The sequence below is a fragment of the Lagopus leucura genome, unplaced genomic scaffold, assembly GCF_019238085.1.
Source record: "Lagopus leucura isolate 7727_CA_CO unplaced genomic scaffold, USGS_WTPT01 Super-Scaffold_100001, whole genome shotgun sequence".
NCBI classification, from domain to species: domain Eukaryota; kingdom Metazoa; phylum Chordata; class Aves; order Galliformes; family Phasianidae; genus Lagopus; species Lagopus leucura.
The window spans coordinates 48,965,626-48,990,272 of NW_024962262.1; the positions used below are offsets into that span (position 1 = coordinate 48,965,626).

General features: G+C 38.9%; 1 protein-coding gene across 3 annotated transcripts in view; it reads right to left on the reverse strand.

Moving 5' to 3' along the window:
* Nucleotides 1–24,647, reverse strand: part of GABRB3 (gamma-aminobutyric acid type A receptor subunit beta3) — a 108,360-nt gene that overhangs the window by 77,567 nt on the left and 6,146 nt on the right. The gene's annotated exons all lie outside the window — the stretch shown is intronic.

The following is a 24,647-nucleotide window of genomic DNA, read 5'->3' on the forward strand; positions in this document are numbered from 1 at the left end:
TTTATATGCCATGTTGTGCATTCTTGCGTACTCAAATTACAGGTGGTACTTGACAAGGTCTGCCTCTGAAAGTAAACAGCTGGACTGAAAGAGAGAAATTCTTCAGACATTGCAGGTCTTTCTCACACACAAGAACTCAGTACATTCAACAAATAGACCTGGCCAATAAGAATGGATAAGTAAAAAGTCCCACAGGTAGCTCTTGTGCCTATGGTGCTTGGAAGCTGCAAGTTTGGGCTGCATCATCCCACAGCAATATCAGCTAAGTCCTGAGTCCTGAAAAAACAACAGCTGTATCAGAGTAGTGACATAATCACTGAGCCAGTAAGCTCAGCCACTGCATGTTTTGGTATGCCCTTGGAGGTGCAGATCTTGCTGAGATTATATACTTCATGGAAGAGCAGAAACTTTTTCCATCCAGTTTTGACTTCCACAACTTGAGAAGGTTTCTGCACAAAATTGGATGGCTGTAAATGTAGCACAAATCATCCACACATCAATTTTGTGTTTGTAATCCAGTTCTTGTTCTCTGCAAAATAGAGGATATATTGTTCTAAAACTTACCTTCCCATATCTATACTATTACCATGTCGTTCATTTGGAATGTTCTCTAAGCTAAAAGACATTGTAAGTCCAATACAAGAAACTACATAACTAAGCAACCATATTTCAGTTGTGGAGGAAATTACTGGACATTTTATGATTGTGTAAAGTTCAGAAAGCTTTGATATGTGTGATGTTTTAAGTTAGTGGCTTTCAGATGGCACTGATCCAAGAACTTCCAAGTTCTACTACAAATTTTTGATGATTCATTCAATTTCAGCAGGCATATTGCTTTAGCCAACATCTTCTTAAATGGGATATTTAGGGCTGGGCACTTTTTATTTTTAAGAATTCTATTTTATATATATGTTTAAGAATATATTTAAATTGTCGATGCCTATCATCTACAGTATACATTGAGGTAAGTAAGAACTGTTAACTAAACATCAAAACTTTACTAAAGATTTCAAGAAGAAAACATTCTGGAATGTGATACAGCAGAAAAAAGGAATGTATCTGCACCATTCTACAGTCCACTGTCAGCATTCTCAAAAAAAAGCAGCCTAGACTGAGCATTTATGAAGGTAATCATTCAAAAGCTAATCATATTTTATGAGAACGCAAATGATGGCACCATATCCCAACATTACTGAAAGGAGTACAAACATCATCTGTATGATTCAAAACACACAATCCTTATTTTAAACACTTTTCTATGGGAAAATGGGTGGAGAAGACATTTTCATTTTAACCAATCCAAATATCAGTCTGGCATAATCAGGATAATTGAAAGCATTCCTTTCGTGCAGTCATTTAATAAAAACCTTCTGTATGTTACAGTGGGATGAGGAAAGACAGAAGGAGTTCTGTACATAAGACTCAGGTGAAATCTCAGCCTCATTTAATCAAACATCACTATTAAAATCGTAAAATGTGACAGATGCTATCATTAGACAAACCTTAAAGAGAAAAATAATACTTTTATCAGCATTAACTGTTCGAGAATTCTGTAAGCAATGAGATTTTTTTTTCCTTTACCTTCTAAAATATTCACTATTTCCAAAGTAAACAATTTTAATTTGCATTTACATTATACACCTATACCATATGTATTCCTCCTGCCATGTACAATGGCATACAAAATGCTAACCTACATGTTTCTGTTTACTAGGAACTTCCCCTCAGGATGTTTGCTTTGCAGAACTTCCATGCTTTGCAATTGTGAGCACCAGTAATTCAAGCTGATGATCACTAAACTAGGTTTACTCACCCTGCAACGTGAAAATATGAAGTGGGATTTGTGATCTCACACTTGGAAGTGTGTAGTAACACTGATAGGACTTGTGAAAGAAGAGATGTACTGTATTTTAAAACTAGAGCATCCATAATTGAGTCCTATGTTCTCAGTTCTCTTTCCTACCTCCAGAAGCAGCTTTCGTCCCATACTCCGATCATTAACATCAACTTTCAGCAGAATCTCACTAAGTATAAAATAGCTTTTTCTTATTCTTCGAATCAAAAACTGTGTCTCAAGTACAACCAATTATCCTGATTAAATATGCCAGAATATATCAGACTATGAAGGTAGCTGAAACCTCTGGAAACACCAAGCACTGTCTTTTCAAACTTTCCAACAGCTATCATTCCATCTATTATTTTTCAAACAAATGGAGATGGATGTGAAGAAAATGGTATGAAGCAGTCTTGCTAAACTGTATGCAAGCTTAAAGTACATAGATCACTCTGAAATTAATGCCTCTCCCTTATTTCCACGGAAACTACAACAGATACAAAGCGCAAAATGACGCTATTTCATAGAGCAAATTCTCAGCTACAAAACTCTCTTTTTCAACATATTCACCACCATTAGCTAGGTGTTTTTGCCTGTAATGAACAAATGCCTGCATGCTGCATTCGTCCAAACTTGCACCAGCAGAGGTGACCCACTGTCATGGTTGCCACTGCAGAAACTAACGTGCCATCCATCATCTCATGGTGCTCACAACCATTGCTTTGTCTCCATAAATGTTCAGCAAGTGTTGATGAATGTCAGTGGGTGTCATTCTTTTCCAAATGGAGGAATTCAGTGACACATCTTTGCTTCATTCACACTTCCACATCAGACGTCATTATGTCAGATCGCCCCTCTGCTGCCATCTTTTCCATGGCAACAAAATGTACAGGAATAATGGTGGGAAGGTTCAACCTGTACTGCCATGCCACCAACATCCGCCTTTGATGTATAAAATAGGAGTCATTACCTTCAGAGCAGACTTCATAGCTTATAACCTAGGTCATTTCTCTTAAGCAATTAATTACACAGGGAAGCTAAACGTATCTTGCAACCCTGATTCAATTTAATAATTCTTCATCTGTTTGCAAAGTAAGTTAAAATGAATTATTTTTATGACTAAGAAATATGGTAAGATTGCAGCTTTCAACAGTATGCAGTTTCATTGCATACTGTATCATTTCATATCCATTTGGTAAGTGCATATTTAACTGGTTAAATGACCAGTTAATTGACCACTGAGTGGTCAAACACTGAAATGTAAACACTGAATCTAAGTATGTAACATATGTAGATACATGACATGGACATTTATCAGTTCTTATTCTGGTTTCATTGTCTGAAAATGAGGGAGACAAATGCCGCATAAAAATAAAATACTGAGTTATAACAAAAGATGTCTTCAAATCAAATATTCCACGTTGTAGCCAGATTTCAGGTAATAGTGACGTGATGCTATACTGACTATATTTTTGATAAAGAACATGCAGACATTACAACTCTCTGTTGAAATATAAAAAAAAATAGGAGAATTATTTGTTTTATTTTCTCAGTAATATTAGGGTCGATGGATTTCAATGCAATCTGCTCTGATGCCATTATCTGCAAAATGTCTGAAAATTCAAATAAATGTTCGAGATTTAGTGCTGTATGGCCAATGAAGTCAGTGGATCAACTGACTATCAACTGGAAGGAGGAATAATGAATTATTACATCTTTCAGATAATTTGGACCTCTTCTTTCTCCAAAACTTTCAGAGATACTTATTGTTAACATACAGCTAGAAATACCTACAAGAGGTCCAGACACACAGCTGGTAAGTAAATCTACTATAAAATTAAGGACTATTCCCTTTTATAACCAAATCCTCCCGCTTTCTTCTCTTCCAGAGGAACAGGAAATGAGCTTTCTATTACACACAAAGGCCTGACACCAGACTAAAGAAATTTAGCAAATATTTACTTTACAGAAATATCATTTATGAACTACCCACATGATTCCAAATTCATGTCAAGAAGGACTTCAGAGGGGCCTACATAAAGATGTTCTAAAGGAACAACCTAATGAGTCAACTCAAAGATAATGCCTGCTTCATGGAAATTCAAAGGAAAATAGATCCTATCAAACTCCTGTGACTTTACAACACACTTTTTTCTTTTTTTTTCTTTCATATGTCATGAAACTTCCAACTTCTCTCCTGCAATACCATTTCTCAATACTGACTACTTACCTGATTTCCTACCCCAATTACACTCATATGGATACCTAGTGTTCTTAACTACACAAGTTCTGTTCAAAGACACATAACTTTTGACAGAAACAAAATAAAAAGGAAAGGTACAATGGAGTCCCATAAAGTTTTTTAGAATTTTCTCGTCCTTGCAATTGGAGAAAACACTTGAAAATGTGAACTTTCACTGCTCAAACTTAATAAAACAGTAAAACACCCTGCTAATTATTTTTATATCTGGCAAGCACTAATACAATTCAGCTTTGTAATTGGTTTCAACTTGCAGCAGCCATCATTAGACTTCATATTTGGCCCATGGCCTTAAAGCAAAGCACAACCACACCTCACTGCACTGCGTCTTCTGCCAGATGACTCCTGTCCAGCCCAGCTCACGGTTTCAGTACTGGCTTCAGAATTTATCTGTGACTATAGATTTTGCATTGCCCCAATTCCAAGCTGTATTCCTGGAGGTTAAGATCGTATTACCAATATGATTCAGATCTTAAGTCAAAAATTTATTGAGGACAACAAACAGGCACTGAAGGAGAAATACTGGAAGTCAAACTTTTCCATATGGATAATGATAGTATTGTAGAAATATGTTTTATTCAAATGAGTCAAATGAGATATATACATCCTGAATTACTTAATAAACTTAAACAAATTTAAAATTACTTAAACAAACTTTAAAAAATGAGTTGGAAGAGACAAAAAAATGAATATCCCGAAGTATTCCCATACGTTAGCACAGACAAGCACCCAAAAAATGCTGTACAAACCATTTTACCCAGAGCTCCCATTCACCTGAGTTCTCTGGCCCTGACACTGACACAGCTCAGGACTGACCATCTTAGAGCTTCATATCCCTCCAGAAGTTTCTTTTAAGTTGTCCACTGCTGTTCATTTGATCTCATTCTAAATCTGAATAAGCAAGTAAATTTACTGATGTCTCAACCTTGGAGCCAGAGCCTGTCAGTGGTGCAGAACATGGTGCCTCCACAGCAGCCTGCATGCACAAATCAGTCAAAGAGGAAAGAACAAAATCAAAGGAAGGTGCACAGGAAAAAAAAAAAAAGGGCATGAGGTAGATGGTATGATACAGGCTGAAAGAACAAAAAAAGCACATAAAAAATCCTGCAGAACTAAGTGAGAATTTTGTTGTTTGCATACATATTGCAGAGAAGGCAAAGTATCTTGAGTAATCCCACTAATCTGATCATTTAACATTTTAAAATTGCTTCTCCATAAGCATGCATGTTGGTACACAATTTACAAATGGAGATTTACACTGCTTAACTGTAAATCTGTTCCAAAGCCTTCCATTGACAGCCTCTCCCTCACATTTGATCTAAACTATCAACATACAGATTACTTGTATGACATATTTATCTGTTATGTCTCCTTGAATGACACTGGATTGCTCTTTATCTTTTCAATATCTGTACACTACAAGAAGAGATCATCTCAGGATTAGGGTGTTAATTTACAGTGTATCAGGTGGTCAGAGAAACTATTCTTGTGCTTGATCTGATGTCAGCTGAACCTTAGGTCAATCTGGTGTCACTCATTGAGCAGTAAGCAATTTCTAAATAATTATTAGCAATTATTTCAACTGTATTTTCTCATCTTCCCAGAGCACATTCACTTCTGGTTTTAAAACTGTAAATGGAAAAACACTGCGTGACATAAAACAAAGTGCCAGCTAGCACCGTACACAAGAGCAATGTTGCTCTCAAATGAGCAAATCATGAAAACAATGTAAGGGAAAAATAAGGCTTTACTCTTAAAGCATATATCCCCTTATCCTGAAATATAAATTCACGTATTAAATTGTATTTTTGAATGGACTGTGAATCTTGAAAATGTATCCAGTAAGCTTTTCCACAAGTAAAAGCTTTAAAAAGAACCTTTTCCCCAATTACACCTTAAAATATCGCTACCAGTTTTTACAATTCTGGCAAAGCTCTTCCCTTATTTTCCATTGAGCTCTGTATTGCTGTACCATAATATCACCACAGATAAAGTAGAAGAATCTCCCAGAAAACTATGACTAGAATTGGGCAGAATGCTGCCATTATCTAGGTGTTTTTCCACAGACAAATTGGAAGGAAACGCCTGCAATTCTCTTTGAAGAAGGTAGGAAATGCAGAGCTGGTAGAAAGGCACTCAAGGACCACAAGTGCTGCAGCATCCCACAGCTCAGGGACATCTTGGTACATGACAAGGCACCTTGGCACCTTACCCTTATGCCCACATCCACCAGTGCCATCATCTCCCAAGCCAGTTCCCAAAAACATTAACTGAGAGCCTCAGATAACTTCAGTTTCATAGAAGAGAATCATAGAAAGGCCTGGGTTGAAAAGAACACAATGATCATCCAGTTTCAACCCCCCTGCTATGTGCAGGTTCACAACCACCAGACCAGCTGCCCAGAGCCACATCCAGCCTGGCCTTGAATGCCTCCAGGGATGGGGCATCCACAGCCTCCTTGGGCAACCTGTTCCAGTGTGTCACCACCCTCTGAGTGGGTCACCCTCAGTTTGATTTAATCTAGTGAGGGGCAGAAGGGATTTCAAACTCTATCTAAAAGCAGCGAAATTAGGATAGAAGGAAGAATACAATTTTTCTTCCTGACTCTCCATTTCTCTGCTTCTCTCTGTTATAGAAAATACTAAAGATTGCAAGATAAATTTATCTTTTAAAATAGCTTCTATTCCCAAACAGTGATACCACATTTGCTCGTATTTCCATTTAAGAACACGATAAAGACACTTAGCCAAAATGAAGAATTCTAGTCAGAAATCATCCTTACTTCTAAAAGATGACAATGAAGGGATTAGGAATTTATGACTACAATCAAGGCACGTACTCTACATTAAAGAAATCATTTTAATTAACAGAGCAGAAAATCTACATAGAGCCTCCAGAATCTTTGGGTTGCTGTGGGACTTTGGAAGTCAGTCACAGCATATTTAGATGCTTTTCCTTTAGTGGCTGCCCTAAGGCATTATCATATGCACTGTATATTACCACAGTACCAAAACTTGTAACAAACCCCGCTGACACTAGCATCAGATATTTTCGTTGAGCTCTCAAAGTATAAAAGAACATTTCAAATAACTGAGAGAAGGAACAAGGTTAGAATTGCTGTAACTCTTGTCAGGGTACAGTAAAAATAATGAAAACGCATACATTAGAAGTTTAACCACAACATGCTAGCAAGTAGAAATCTACAGCAGGTTTTGAAAACTTTTGATATAGTAGTGAAATTGCAGGAAAGAGAAGACAAAATCTTCTCCTCTGAAATGTGCTTGCATTCACCTAAATTGCTACTAAAAATATCCAGAAACACTAATGCAGGAAATACAGATCAAAATAAACACTGAAAAGACTTTTTAAAAATCTTATAATCATATACAAATTTTAGAAAAATGCTCATAATGGGAATGAAAACAGCACCACAGGTCTAAAAGAAGGATACTCCTTAATAATATTTAGTGAAGGCTCATCTTACTCCTCTCTGAAAACACAGAATTATCCATGAGTTTCCCTTCTAAAATTCTAATTGGATATGAAGAACGCTGAGTGCAATACAGAACTGGACCTTGGAGGCAAATGTCTACCTTACAAGGAGATAAGAGTTCAGACTCTACAAAAATGCATATGAGCTGTTCGAGCAGAAACAGGATCTGAACAAAAAGCAAATGTCATTTTTAAAAATTCAATGACAATAGGCCAGGACGCACTCATGTAAAATGTTCAATGTCTTTGTTTATTCCCAAAATTATGAGATACCTTAAAGGAGAATCAATGAAAGCTCAGATGACTCATGTTCTATTAAGCAATCAACAAGTTATAAATAATGATGAGCTTGTTTGAGCACTGTTACCTGAATAATTTTTACATTTATTTTACACTTACATGCACAGACTACTGGTAGTCTGGAGCATTAGTTAAGATCACAAGAAATAATTTTTGCTGTTGATATATTTTTAGTAGTCATGACAGAGACATTTTTGAAGTTGAAATTTTTGTTTGCCTATCTTCTGGTATTTTGTGAAACAATTCCAAAACCTACAGTCTTGTAAAATATTGATCCTAAGACTGTTTTGCAGTTGTCACAGAACCATGGAGTCATTTAGGTGGAAAAGGATTCTGAAGATCATCAAGTCCAACCGTCAGCAAACACCACCAAGTCCACTTACAAACCACATTCCTTAGCAACACAACCACCAATTTCTTAAATATTTCCAGGCATGGGGACTCCATGGGCAGCCACTTTCAATGCTTGACTGCCCTCTCCGTGAAGAAATTCTTCCTGATATCCAGCCTGACTTTCCCTGGTGCAACCTGAGGCCATTTCCTCACATCCTATCACTTGTTACATGGGAAAAGAGATGGACACTGTCTTTGCTGCAGCCTTTTGTCAGGCAGTTGTAGAGTGTGATGAGGTCTCCATTCAGCCTCTCCTCCTGCACACTAGACAATCCCACATCCTCAGCCACACCGCATCTGTTTTGTTTCCCAATCCCTTCACCAGCTTCACTGCTCTTCTCTGAACATATTCCAGCAATTCCATTTCCTTCTTATAGTGAGAAGCTCAAAACTGAACACAATGCTCTAGGAGCAACCTAGGTATGGAAGGACAATCACATCCTGGTCCTGGTGCCCACTCTATTTCTGATGAGGGCCCAGATGTTGTTGGCCCTCTTGACCACCTGTTCACACTGCTAGCTTGTGCTCTGCCAGCTCTCAGCTAACACCCCCAGATTCTTTTCCATCAAGTGATTTTCTAGCCCTTCTTCCCTTATAGCACTGCATGGGTTGACTCCGGTCAATTTAAACTGAGGAATTTTCCAGTATATGTAACTAACGTAGATTAAGTGATGCCATTTAGACACCCAGTTATTTCATATAGAAATGAAGAAAACACAAAGCTTGCTGAATAACCTGAATAAAACCTGGGTGTCAGAGGAAGGAGTGATTAATCTGTAACTTTGTTCTATGGCATTGAATCTAAACTGAGCTAGTGAAATGTAGCATAGCAGAATATGATCTTTAAATGCAAAATAAATTATATATGGCATCTTCAAAATACTAATTCCCAAATAACATGAAATGTGGCACCATTAACTTCAGAACTAAGATATTCTGGACAGAGGCCCACATGTTGGGTCATGGGATTATTTCACTTAAGAAACTACATCAGGTACATGACAGAGGAAGCAGGACAAAGCCTGGGATGCATGTCAAGTGTTGGCACCACAAAGATGAAAAGTTTTGCAGCAATTCATGAGGGTCTTGCGAGAAGTCATCTCATTGCTGTGTTCCTCTCTGCTGCTAAAAGAAGTAGTCAAATTGGAAATCTCCACTGAATATACAGCAAGTTCAAGAAAGGCTTTCAATTTCAGTTACAATATTTATTTTCCACCTCACAATAATTGACTATTACATATGGCTACTTATGGTACTGAAGATATAGAATATATATTGTATGTGGTGGTTAAAGCATTAAAAAATCTTATTAAATAAATCTCTGGGAAAAAGAAATTGACAAATTACATATCAAACAGAAGATTAAGTCCATATTTTATGAGTAATTTCTAATTCTGTTGCTGCAGCAGTCATTATTCTAATGCAATGACATGGTCTTTACAAATGCCACATTACAGTATGCAAGTGGAGTTACTTTCCTGAGCTTGAACTGTAAGCGTAACAGTGGAATCTCAAAGAGTACAAAATTATCCCAGTGTGGTCTATCCTGAGAGTCTAGGGCATTCTGTGATCGTTGTGATATCCGTGGTCTTACCTAGGAATTAACAGCACAACAACTTTCAAAATCCCAGTGTAGGAAAACACAGTCTGTTTCGGTTCAATCCCCTTGTTGTGTGTTTAAGAGCTTACTGGTATAACTGCATCCACACTGCTGGCTGGTATAACCAGTCTCATCCTAGGCTTCACCAGACAAAAGATGCTAACAGCCCTCCACATCTACCCCCGTTCCAGTGTGAAAAGGACCAAACATTTTCCCACACATTCTTAATACACTAATTCAGCTAAATTAAAGAACAGATAGCACTCACAAATTAGTAGGTTTTTGTTGAGTGGATGTAACTTAGAAAAAATCATAAAGGTCTCCGTAATAGGATAATGGGAATGGACTGTAAGTATATGTCCTCAGAGAAATTTTTGATAAGTATGTAAGGTTTAGTTCTCTGAAAGTAAATCTGCAACTGGATCACATCGTGAGAGACTGAACTATTCCACAGAAGTCTCTTGAGGAAAAAAGACAACCAATAAACAAACAAATAAGTAAGTGTATTTATGCAATAAGTTGATTTCAAGCAGAAATTTGCAAGAGCGTGACATGAAATATCACCAAACATCACAAAGCACAGCTGTGATCATCATATGCTAAACTGCTGATGTTACCTTTGCTGTAACAATAAAAACATTAACAAGCAAGCTCAGGCTTCAATATGCTTCTGCAGACATGGAGCTAGCTCTGCCATTGCTACTACACCCTTTTGAGTAAATAAAGGCTATTCTGAGTCTCTGTTTCTCAATTTGTTCTAAACAGGTTCAGCAGGAACACCTATGCCAGTTTTTTGTTACATGAGCAACTTCAATTGGCTTGAAGCACTTAGCACCTTAATAAGTAGACTGCAAAAATACTGTAGCTTCCTCTGCATTGATGGAAGTACTATGGAATCAAAATTACACTTTTTTGACACAATGTATTGATTTTGACAAAATGTCATTCAGAAAAAAAATATATCTATTTGAAGAAAAGCGCTGTTTTATTTAAGCATTAGTGTGAACATTTCAGTATGCTTTCGTATAAAATTAATCCTATCTCAAACAAACAAACAAAAAAGCAATGATAAAATCCCTTCTGACTGATCCCAAGAAAGATTTTTAAAATATTCTGTTGAAAATATTTTAATATGATTTTTTTTTTTCTGATTCTAGGCGAAAACAAATAAAAATGCCTTTAAGTGACAGTCTGGTTCCCTCATAACTCAGTTCAGTTCGTGTCTGGAAGTGGCCTCAAGAAAAGACTTTGTATGCCTGTTGTCCTTTCCTACACTCCAGCCATCTTTTGGAAGATTTCTATAGTGGTTCTTCATACCATGCAAGAGTAGGGACTCTAATTCCTTGACAGAAACCTTGTCTGCATCTCTAATACCAGCAGGAGTCCGCACTGCAGTCTGGCAACATGGGGAACATCTCCTGCACAACCCCATCAGCAACTTTTGGCAAACTAGTTTTGGAATACCTTGAATATTACCACCAGAGAATAAATGGAGCAGCTCACAGCATCACCACAGAAAGAGAAAATTGCTGTGAGGATTAGGTTCTCCCTTTGCCTGCCTGCTCTCCATTCTCCTCTTGCTCTTCATCTTAGGCTGCAGTGATTGACTTATCTGAAGAAATCTACACTGTTTCCAGTGAAGAAGGTGATGAGGTAAAGAATGTGAGGAAGCACAAGCTGAGAAGTTAAGACTGTGAGTCAGTGAACAGCCTGCATGAGTAGTGCACATCATAGATGGTGTCTATGACACCTGTGATACCTGGGAACTCATGGCCAGCGCTTGGATAAGGGCACGCGTGCTCAAGTGCCCTACCTCAAGAATGTCTCAGACACAGGAATTATATCCTGTCTTCCACCTTTTTATGTTGCAAATAAAAATTATATCGTCCATCTCAGGAGATGTGATATTTAATCCTGATCTCTAATTGATTTCCTGCCCTAGATTTCATGATGACTTAGTTCTGAACCTTTGTCTTTTGAAAAGGAAGCAGTCACAAGTTCTTGAAAGAATATAACATCTTCTCTTAGTTCCTATTCTGTATAAAAAATACAGATTCCAACAGCTTTCAGAATATATTACAGTTTCTTTTTTTAAAGTTTATTGAAGTCATCAGAAACTCTCATCTCAGGGCTTACACAAGCCTATACCATATATTGCAGAATCCAGTATTGTAGGCAAAAGGAGCTTGAACAAAAGCAGTCTCAGACATAAATTAATCCATGACTGAATATCCAAACACATTTGGATTTTCTCTTCCTGAATTCACAATAATGTAATTCAAACATTGCTTCAGAAAGAATTTTGAGCACTAGAAGCAGCAGTTCATTTGCTTTAAACTGCACAAGATTTCTGAACTATGATTTAAAGGAGAGCTTACATTACTTTGCCTTTAAAGTCACAGACACACACACAATTTTACACTATCTTTACAATAAAGTCTTCTAGCATTCACAGGAAACTTTCAATGAGAGCAAGCAACTTCCAGAAATGTGACTGAGTGATAGGAGGAGGATTTTATTGCAATGTCAGTGATTGGCACTGGACAGTTTTAGGAATTTAATGACTGCTACCAGCAACTATGGAGATGTGCTTAAAACATTATATTGTAAAAAGTACCACCTACAAGGACGAATGTGACCAGAACCTATACAGATATATAGATACCTTCACCTAGATAATATTCCTTATCTTAATAAGAAAATAACTGTTATGTATTCTTGAACTTAATTGTAGAGGCTGGGAGATTTTGCTAGGGAAGTATCAATTTTCATGCTATTTTTTAAACATCTGATACTAGCCTCAATCAGAGACATGATATTGGGCAGAGATATTGGGCTAAGAGATATTTGGTGTGAGTCAAAAAAGCAATTCATACATCTGTTTACTCCTGCTTCTCATAAACAGCAGAGAAATGAGAATAAAGATGAAGGTAATGCTTTGAAGGAAGTTCCTAAGTAAGTGATGACTAAACCTCACAGTTCATTTCAAAAACAGGAGTCAACTGGGCTTTGAGTTACCTACATTAGTGCTAAGTCCTAATCAGAATTATCCTTCTGAAGTGAATCTTCTAGCCACTCTGTCTTACCTTCCTTGGCTCATGCTGCAAAAGTCTTCGACAGCTCCACTCCTTTTGGATGGCCCCAAACAAGAGATGCTCTCCATAAGCACACATTAAGTTCCCATTGTAACTTGCTGTGCAGGGCACTGAACCAAATCAGAACTTCTGTAACCAGGTAAACTGCCAGCAAAGGCATTCAATGTGGTCATAGGGCAACCAGCTTCACTCTGCAGACCTGCACCTGCTGGAATGCACTGCAGTAGCCTTTGACCAAACACTGGCCAGACCTCAGGAGAACAGGGGCTGTCACTCATCTGCTGAGTGATGCAAGACTTTGTTCTCTTGTTGGTGCCCCCACACCATGAGAGTGTTCAGTTCCTGCATGTAAAGCTTTGAGACCTACAAATGAAAAGCGATTTCAATGTTTATTTCAATTCATAGAATCATAGAATGGCTTGGGTTGGAAGGGACCTCAAAGTCAATTCAGTTACAACCTCCTGCCAAGGGCAGGGTTCCCACTCCCTACAGCAAGCTGCCCAGGGCCCCATCCAACCTGGCCTTGAACAAATGCATAGTATTACATTCTGGTAATCCATTCACTTACAGATTCACAGCCTTGCACCTGGCTTTTGCTAACTATTTTTTCCCAAGCACACATATCCCCTGCTAGGCCTCTCCCTGCAAAGAGAAGCATTTGGGTACATCTCAAACTGCAAACATCTCCCTGTTAGCAGCCCTAAGGACAGCTTACAGAGTATGCTGGAAGGCTTTGCTAACTCTGTGTGGAGAATGCATTTTGCAGTGGAGATCCTACAGATTGCTTCTATAAACAGATGTCTCAGGTGGCTTTGTTTTTCACTGTCATGTTACTGAAACAGACGGCTTATGACTTTTGCTCCAGGGAGACCTCACTGAGGCCTTCCAGTACTTGACAGGAGCTTATAAATGGTGGGGGAAGTAACTTTTTACATGGGCAGATACTAATAGGACAGAAGGGAATGGATTTTAACTAGAAGAGGGGAGATTTAGGTTAGGTGTTAGGAGGAAATATTTTACTTTTACAGAAGGTGGTGAGGCTCTGGCAGAGGCTGCCCAGAAAAGCTGTGGATGCCAATCCAAACCATTCTGTGAGTCAATGATTCTGTGATTTTGTTAACATAGATTCTTCAAAATAATTCTACAAGGATTTAAAAAAACAAACAAAAAACACCTTAGCCTCATTAGTATTCAATAAGTAAACTTTTTCCTATGTTTATTTTTTCATTCTCCAGTGAGGCTGTTGCAGTGCCAAGGACAAGCAGCATGCAGGTGACAGACCCACAGAGCCAGCTAGCCACTGCAATCACGCAAGAACAACAGGCCACACAGCAGCAGCTATGGGCTCATGGTCCTGCATTTGCTTCAGAAAGAAAATCTCCAGGAAAAGCTGACCTGCAAACATCACTGCAGTTTTTTGCACAGAAAACTGTGGGGGATTTTTACTAGCTCTTGATTTAATTCCAGCTGAGAATTCACCTTACTTCAGAAGTTCAACTGGCATGACTTAGGGTGTTCAATACGGCTCCACGCAGTACAGCCGATGCAGCTGGTACAAAGTTAAAAAAAAAAAAAAAAAAAAGGAAAAAGTGGAATTTATTTGGCCTGCAGGTCCTGATATACATTCTCAAAGAGACTCTACGGCCAGGTCTCTACTAGTGAATTAAACATGACCAGAATACCAACCAAGTTCCCTGGCACCAAGGCCATCCGACAAGAACACCTTGAGCCTGTAACTCTCTCCCCCTCCACAAAAGTGATGTTGCATGCTGCCTGCATGCCAGCAGCAGTCTCTGGCCAGCGTTAGCTCCTGGGCACTGCTTGGGACATGCTCAGGAGACCAAAGTCAAGTTCAAAAGCCCTCCAGTGGCTTAATGACAGAGATTATTTCAGTCTCAGTATTTAGGAACCATTTCCAAAGCCACTCAGTGTACTGCATGGAGCAGTCTGTTCGTTTGCTTATCTGCACTGGGCTGTCCCATGCTATGCTGAAGGAAGCTGAGGGAAAAGGAGAAGAAACTTCAGTCCACAATCCAGGAAATTTGGTTACAGAGGATAATTTCTGCAGTCTGGCAATAATAATTCAGCTGTAAAGCCTTCAATAAATTCTTTGGGATATACACTAACTGTAAGTAATGTCAAGCCTCTAGAATTAGTGAATAATTAATAAAATAGTTTTCACCCCTTTTATCAGTGTCTAAGGCTATGATTTGTTTGTTCCCATGGAGGAAAACCAAAGGAGAAAATAAAACAAAACAATGTTGGACCTGCTGGTAGATAAAAGACACTGAGCTACTGAATGTTTCTAATTTAGTTTCAGTATTTTTCTCTGAAAGCTTTGCTTTAAAAGCATAAGAAAAAAAACATTTTGAAAATGTACTGATTGGATCTTCACCAGGTAGAGCTTCCAGTCAAAACAGCTCAAGGGTAAAACAGGAAAAGTTGTCTTAAATCAGTTTCTTCTTCATCCCGAAATGACCAGCTGAACAGCTCTCGGTGTTAACTCCACCAGAGTAAATACCACAGACATACAATTCTTCCTAGCCACCTCCATGTCAAGTGCACCATGTGGTATGACTGCTGGTCCTCATAACTGCCTCTCCATACCCTACTAGAGGGAAACAAAAATAAGCCAGATTCTGACTCATATAGCGGGCCAAATTTTAAAAACCTGTCTGCACTTCAGGACTTCAGCCAATATTCTTGCAAAGAGTGAAACAACACAATCCTTAATCTGTATGAAGATGCTGAACGGAATAATCAGCATTATTCAGGTAAGTGTTTCTCTGCTTTTAGAAAGAAGGAGAGAGCAGAACTAGACCTAAAATTCACTCAGGTCATGAAACAACCACAGAATAATGAAGGTTGAAAAAGAACGCTAAGATCATCTAGTTCAACCATCAGCCCATCACCACCATGCCCAGTAACAAAGTACCTCAGTGACACAACTACAGGCTTCTTGAAAATTTCCAGTGATGATGGAAACAACTGAAAACAGTTCTATTAAAATAAATGAAAATTCAAAGCATATTCAGGATTTAAGCTTACAATTACGTATCATTCTTCCGCTTCTAACATGTTCACCAGTATTCACACTGCTGTGAATGCAAAATCCTTGTTTTGTAGGGAACTTGCATAGGAGAGATTGCATGGCAACTTCAGAATACCTAGAAAAATTCAGCCTATGATGCCTAACTGATTAAAAATTGCAATCTTGTTGTTGAGATCAGTGTATATGCTACTTTTGTGCTACCATATGAAGATGCAGTGGAATAACTTGTGGTAAAGACATCATCAGCATTAGTGTGCACTGATTTACTTCTGCCTTTTTTTGTGATGGTTGATAGATGTGGGGTACCACTGACATTGCAACACTGTGGGATAGCCAAGCTTGACACTGTATTTTCTCTGAAAAGTAAAATGTGTTCTTCAGAAGTATGATATGATAGAAGATGCAAAAATAGTATCCTCTGGAGTTTTTTTCAATCAGTAAAATAAGTGTTTTGAAGGCATACTTAATAAACGTTTCTCATCACGGAGACTGTAGCTCCTTCTAAATAACTGCCTCTTTACCACTGTTTTTTGTGAAAAACACTAAACATACCCTGTCCCTGCTGAGCAATGATAACCAAATAAAATCGAACTTCCACTCAACTATAATCTTACAGCAATCAAAAAATTTAACAATTCTGCCTTCGCTCCCTGTGTTCTGTAACTCTGTATTAGAAATAGTCACAGCTGACAGCATGGCATAATTCAGGAATTGCAGGCATAAGTAAAACAGGATTTGTTGGATTTGTTTCACAAGAGTCTGGTCATCATGGGCTTTTAAAGATATTTGTCCCTTTTAGTACTTACTGACATGACACACAACAGTTCAAGTCAACAACAATACCACCCACCACCAACAACAACAAAAACCAACCGCCACACAACTAACTAAACAAGGAAGACAGAGAAAAACAGTAGCATTAAAAATGAACACTCTTCAATTTTTTTCAAATAACTGAACAAGCCTGTAGTGATAGTAATGGCACACTGGTAGATAAGGAGACACAGGGAAACACGGGAAATGATCAGCAGCTGAGAGCTGAGCGATGGGAAAGGGAAGCCTCTCTGTAGGGATGGGCATCCTGAAGAATACGGAAAAACCTAAGTGTCAATAGGCTGGCATTGCTGCGAGAGCTGATGAAAAAATGCCACCATTCTGACAGAAAGATAACTAGGCAGTAACAGATATGAAGATCCAGCAAGGGACAGCAGGTTGAAAAGGATATAAACACAGTAGTAATCTCAGCAGAAGCAAGAGAGGAAGATGGAAATACAGAAGTAGTCTCAGGAGAAGCTAAGACAAAATATGTTTGCTATGATATATGACTCCGATTCAATGACAGATTGAAAAGTAACCCTGATACTTTCATCCTTTGAATGCCTTCATCAACACTACGTCTAGTCAATTCTTCGAACCCATTACTTCTATACATCTGAAGATTTATCACTCATCTTTGAAAGACAGTATTTTATTTTGTATCCCCTGGAAGCAATTAACTAAATCCATCTTCTAAATCTTCAGCATTGTTACTGCATTACTGCTGTGTTTTAATAGAATTTAACAGAAGTGATCTGCTGTTATGTATAAATTCTTTCTAACGTTTAGTTTCAGGTTTGCTTTGATTTCATTATCATGAAGGAGGTTACAATAATGTATTGATAGGTAAAGAGATGCATGGAATTCAGCAATACTACACAGCAGTGTGCAGATGATGTCCAACATTGCTCTGTAGATATTACAGTCATACAGTTAATAGTGTTGCAAAAAAAAAAAAAATTGTACAAAACATTTATTACTATGCTATGCAGTAGCAAGCATCAGCTACTGTCAAGCTCAGAATGACTTCCTAATTGTGTGCCAGAAAATAACACACTATATCTGTAGTTAGCTTAATTCAGCAGTGTTTCCAGGGAGTGGGGGAGACTTGTTTTTTACCACAGCAGTTTTTGTTTTTGTTTTTAGATCGCACACTTTAGGAAAAGAACTAGAAAAGTAACAACCAGAAAAATGCATCCTCCTGCTTTAAATCACAGTAGCTGCAGATAAGAGTTGGGAGGGAAGAAATAGAAAAACTGCGAAAGATTTGCACAGGAGTCACCTGAGATTTGATCACATTCTTGACCTACTCAAAAAAATCATTCAGGGCATTTTAGAGAAAAGTAGTAATAAATGACTATGACTTCTGTCTTCAAGACAGCTGTTCAGTTAGTATCAGCAGTCAAAGGAATCTGAGTAGAATATATATATATTTTTTTCCGGTCACTTTGCACATATATAAAAACCTCTGTGCCAGAAGGTGACTTGACATGATACATTTTTTGTCTGTGGGTAATTAGAGAAATATAAGGCAAGATCATCTATGAGATCCTTTTAAATGTGACTAATGAAGGAAAGGAACAGCAGGGACAGCATCACAAGTGTTAGGGCTAGACTTCATTAGGAAGAGTAAGTAAAAGGTAGGGACTGAAGATAACTTTTTTAATGTAAAAAAAAAAGAAACACATCACTAATGGACAACAAGGTTACGTTAGGCACACCTCTGGTTTCCCATCTGTGTGCAATTCCAAAGGCACGTCACAGCACATGAGTGGGTATGCTGGGAAAGATGTACAGTTTCAACCTTGATGCAGTACTTTACAGTCAGGTTAATAATATATGAGCATACGACTAAAGTGGGTCTACTGGAAAGATAAGCTGATCAACTTTCTTAAATGCATTTTCTAATTCACTGCCCATTTTTTTCTTCATCTTTTTTTCTTCATCTTTTTTTTTTTTTTTAAGGAGGAGGCTTTATAAAAAGAATAGTAGGGAACTAATCAACTTTTCAAAATAGCTAATCTATTCCCAAAGTAGCTCAACCATTTTTATGGGGGAAAAAAAAAAGAGACAGAAGAAATGCCAAGGGAGACACCATTTCTTGATTAAAAGGAAATGAAATATTCCCTCTTCAAAATTGATTTCTCTTAATCACCCTTGTTCACCATACGAACACTCAGGTACTGAAAAATCACATCTCGTAAGTCTTTATTGCCCAAGGCCAAGATGCTTTCTCTGCCACAAAAAGCCCAGGTAGGACCCAATCCACCTCTTCCAGGCTACTAACTTGCACCTACATCCCTGATGCAGCCTGTGCTTTTCCCTTAGTCTGTATGAATGAGGTTATGGCTCTGGAAGCCCTCCACAGAAATCCTGTATCTACCTGAGCTGATGTGAACACAGAATGGCTTAGGCTGGAAGGGATCTTAGAGATGACCCAGTTCCAACCCAGTGCCAATGGGCAGGGCTGCCCCCCACCAGCTCAGGCTGCCCAAGACCCCATCCAACCTGGCTTTGAGTACCTCCAGGGATGGGGCACCACAGCTTCTCTGGGCAGCTGTGCCAGCACCTCACCACCCTCTAAGGAAAAAATTCCCTCCTAACATCTAATCTAAATCTCCCCTTTTTTAGTTTAAGGCCATTCCCCCTTGCCCTATCACTATGTGCCCATGTAAAAAGTCAGAGTCTCTCCTGCTTACAAACTCCCTTCAAGTACTTGAAGGCTGCAATGCGGTCTCCCCAGAGCCTTCTTTCTGCTAGACTGAACAAGCTCAACTCCCTCAGCCTTACTTCATAAGAGAAAGCACTCTGATCACCTTCACAGCCCTCTTCTGGACCAGCACCAAAAGCTCTCATCCTTCTCCTGCTCTGGGCCTCAGGCCCAGACACAGTACTCCAGATGGGGCCTCACAATGGCAGAGTATAGGGGGACAATCACTGCCCTTACCCTGTTGGTCACCCCTTGGCTTTAATTGTGTGGTAGTTGCCCAGCATAGCTGGCTCCAATCCGGTCTCAAAGTCCTTGTTATGTTGCTCATTTTGGCCACATGATGCAGCTGAACACATTGTCTTCTCTGAAAAAAACGCTATGAAGAAGCAAAACCCAGAGACAGATCATCCCTGAGAAACAAGTTTGTGACCATGATTCCTTAACATGCAGAGTGCATGTGCACATATGTTTATGAACACACTCTACAGGACAAACAAAAAGCTCAGACAGCATGGAAGCAAGAGGACACACAGGTGGCTTCCAGAAATGTAACACAGACATCTGTGCCTAAGCCACGCTGCCTGTACAAAGAATGGGAAGATACAAGCTCTCTACACTAAGTTACCTTCTTAACCTTCAGGTTATGACTCCCTCCAGAGAGTCGCTTCTCTTTGACTTCATGGGATGACTGGATTGTTGCATCCATGCAAAATTAATTGCACTTTTTGGATGTGTGTATTGTACGAAGCAAAGTCAGCCAGGGTCCAAAGGAGAAGCGGCACGGTATTGCACATCTTTTGTCTAAATGGGCTGACTGATTCATAGAACAAGTAGCTGCATCTACACTGCCAGCTGGGAAAGGACCCAGCCTGCACTGACCTTTGGAGAACAGCCAAGTATCAGGTGGGAGAACACCTGAATACCAATAATATGCTAGTGTTTTAACGTATCATGAATACATGCCTGACCTCAAGCACTGAAATCTTGACATTCTTGAAATTATCAGGAGAGCGGCGACTCTTAAATCTATCAGATATATAGCTTATAGGATGCTTCCAGAATGGAAATTGAGGTCATAGCTATTCTTCAAGTCCAGCAAACATTTTGCTATGCAAAATGCCAATTGGTTTGGGATATGTTTCTGTTATCCAAGAGAAAAGCATATTTTACACATTCAGAAAATGCTTAGAAAGGCTGTGTGTCATTACCTGAATAGCCAACGAGGTCAGAAGCTAAAGCAAGACACTGATGGTACAGAGAAACATAGCTGTGTCACTGTGTTATGGTACAGGAAATGGCTTAAGCTCATATTTTGCATCTCTAATGAAGAACAAGGCTTACTTTGTTACTCAGCTTTCTCATACTGAGTTGGTGCTTTTTAAAATTCAGAATTTATGCGCATTTTGTCTCATATCTTCAATTTTAAAATTTAAGTGCATTTTAAAAACTGCAGTGGCAAAGAAATCATGAAAAGACAGTGATCTTCATGCAAAATACTTAATAGAAAATAACTTGTGATTAAACTGAAAAATAGTTTCCTCTAGTTTACATTTTAGTATCCTAATTAGATTTTGGTTCTTACTCTTCCAGATTCATTTCTCCACTAAAAAATACAAGAGGGACACAGCTCCTGAAAAGGCTTTACACCAGCCCAGTCCTACAGAGCAAAGGGCCCAGCACAACAGGGCTCACACAGCACATGAACTGCACTACACCTACATCATCAGATGTAACCACAGCAATGAGCTCACACGCTCAGCCCATGATGAATAAGTAAGAAGCTAAATGGGGTATGTTAAAGCATTCCTGATGCAATCAGCACATAGCCACATGTGACTCCAGAATAAAGCCCTTCCTTTAAGTACTGAGAGAGTCTGGCAGTCGGGCTATCCTACATCTCAATTAAGAGATCAAGGGATGAGCTGTTTTTAATCACTTGGATTTGAGCTTGCTTTTAAAGGTTATTCTCTGTGTCTTACATGTATTTCAGTTCAGGACTTGCACAGAGTTTACCTGAACTACCCCTGATACTTTGAATCAGACACAGAATTTTACCTGTGTCCTAACTTGCTGGCAGCACCCCTGGTGTTGCTGAAGATCAGCTGTGAACCAGTTTGGTACATTTTCTCACTCACCTTTGAAAAGGTCCATGAAAGAGGAACAAGACGTGGAACTCATCTCAACATTAACAAAACGGTGCGCATGAGCACCCATCCTTGGACAACCTGCTATCATCTCCCACCCCATCTCCTTGCTAGTACTTCCAGACAGGCATCTCTGTAGGGCTGGTCACCCCAGTTGTCTTCCACCTTCACCTCAGAACATAAAGCACTGCCTTATGTCCCCTCTGCTATGGGAGTTCTGATGGCTGCTGGATAATCCCTACCCAGACGTGTAAAAAAAAGTCCTATTCAAGGACCTCACTCCCCCTGATACTTCTGCTTTGTGCTGATGTAACCTCACAGCTTCCAGAAACTGTATGAGCTGCACCAGACATACCTCTGCATCCCTGCAGAACACTGTGTTGTGCCATGGAGACATATCCATGAACTAATGAAAATTCAACATTCTTATTAGTATAAAGAAAAAAGTCATTAACTGCTATTGAACTGCCAATTACCCAGCGTAACCGCAGACCTCCCAGCACAGCTGTTTTACCTCCCCTCTCTGCTGTATGCAATATTACATTCACATTGCAGGCTACATTATCACAGCAACCTGTAACTGGCTCCTAACTGCTGAGAGAACAAATTATTTTGCCAAAATTATTGGTTCAAATCCATAATAGTGAATAATGAATTAGACATGCCTAGGCTTAGGGATTTCTTTCATTGCAATTTCTGTAGTTATAAGAAACTGTGAAATTCAATTACAAATTTTAAATGAACTCTCCTATTGAAACTATTCCTCTTCCAGCTATTTTTTTATGAGTGTGTGTCACAGGAGAGAAACAAGAAAGTTTGTCCTGGACAAGTTAAAACCTCTAATGGTAACTGAACATTACTCAACCTCTTTCACAAAAAGTTTTTATTATCCTTCAATATTAATAAATTGCACTTGATAGGTAGAGTTCATTATATAATCAAGTCTCTATTTAAATAAAAATTGTGGGGAAAAGTGCATTGTTATTAAATGGCCATAATTCTCTGGTTACACTTAAACAAGCAGTACTTTCTCTGACTCAGGAAGTCTCATGTTACAAATCACGTTACAGAGAAGACTAACACATGCTTATTTTCTTCTTCCTATGCGTCCCTTATCAGTCAGTATTATAGTTGGAATACTTGGCCAGATGGACCTGTAGTCAGACATGTCAGGGATGGTCTTATGTTTGCACCTTCTGCTGAGCATGAGATTGTCTGCAGTGCCTTTGTGCCACTGCTGAGCTTTCGGTACAACCACTGTCAATAAATTATCTGGATAAGCACTCAATGCATGAATAGAAATCTTCATATAAATGTTGCTCTTTCCCTTCTTTCCCATCTTCTGTCTTCACAGCAATGGAAAAAATGTTAGATATAGTGGGTATACATCTAGATAGCACTGTATATTTCAGAGAACACACATTCAACACCTGCTGCTATCAGTGTAAGAATACTGAGATCATGATGAAGCTATGCACACACTGATAACTAATGGCACCTCAGTGGCCAGACACACCCTTATAATGTTACACCTTATGTAATATACAAAAATACAAATACAAATACAAAATATTACACCTTATGTAATATATGCCACACCCAGTGGCATATATTACAAGGGACCTGTGGGAGACTCCTGATCTTCTGGAGTATCAGCATAAGATAAGTAAGGGTATCTGAAACTACATAAAGACAAGCTTGTGTGTGCATCTCAATGTTGCCCACAGTGACAGAAGTAATTAAACCAGAGCACAGATACAGAAACACAGCACTGGAAAAGATCTCAAACTATCAGCTATGCCAGCCTTTCCAGAGACAAGAGCACTGAAGAGGAATTTTTCTACTCTCTTCTTAAAGACCTACAACAAAGAAGATGGTACAACAAGTGCACCTAGATGAGAATTAATCTGAAATGCAATAATTAATTTTTTTAGGCTTTACTCCTATTAGTTCCAAAGAGCAGTTGGTCATCATTCTCTCACCACCAGCTTTCTGCATACTAGGAAGTGTATGTCATCTCTCCATCCTTTTTTCAGTTCTAAACAAACTCACTTTTTACCATTGCCAGGAATATATTGTTTTCTAATTATTTTAATAGAAAACATTTGTTTTTCCTCTCTTATGCCTCCTGTTATATCTCACTGAAAGCCAGTGCAACAATTCTGGACAGAGCATTCTTGCTCAGACTCCACTAAAAGTCAATGATGTCTTCTGAATGATACTCCTATTCATATGCATGAGAGTAAGAGGAATCTTTTTTTCAGTGCTATTTCACTAGCAACTTGAATTCACTTTCTCCATTCACTTTAGATTCTGGTCCAGCACAGTCTCCCCCTTTTTCTGTCTTGCAGCCTGGCCAATTCTTTCTCACTTTAAGTACTGGATTCTTCTTTTCTTACAAAATCTAGCACTTGCTTGCCTCAACTAACACCTTCTTTATTTAGAGACATTCCTCTTCTTTGTAAAGATCATTTTGAATTCTCTTTCTGTCCCCTGAAATGTCTACAGGTATTCCAGGTTGATGTTGTCACAGATTGCATCTATTTCATCATCATCCAGGTCAAGACGATTCAACATTGGCAGCTGGATTTAGATTCCAAGAAGCCCTTGCTGGCGTCCATTAACATGAACTACGTCCTTGCCTTTTCAAAAGCAGTGATTTCTTGCCTTCACAGCCAGATCCCTGTATACCACAGCAGCCACTTTCCTCTGTGAATAAGCTTGCAGTCAATTCCCCTGGCCAGACAGGAGTTACACTTCTATTGCTCTACAAGCACTTCCCTCTCCCTTTCAGCAGGGGCTGGGAAACATCACAGGAGTGGAGAGATGCAGAGGCCAGCTGGGCAAGTCCACGGACACTCCTGAAAAAGCAAATGGATCCAGCCAAGACAGAGGATTAGAAAGAAGAATGCTCTTGTTGCCAGCTGGCAACCAAAGGGCAGTTAACCTGC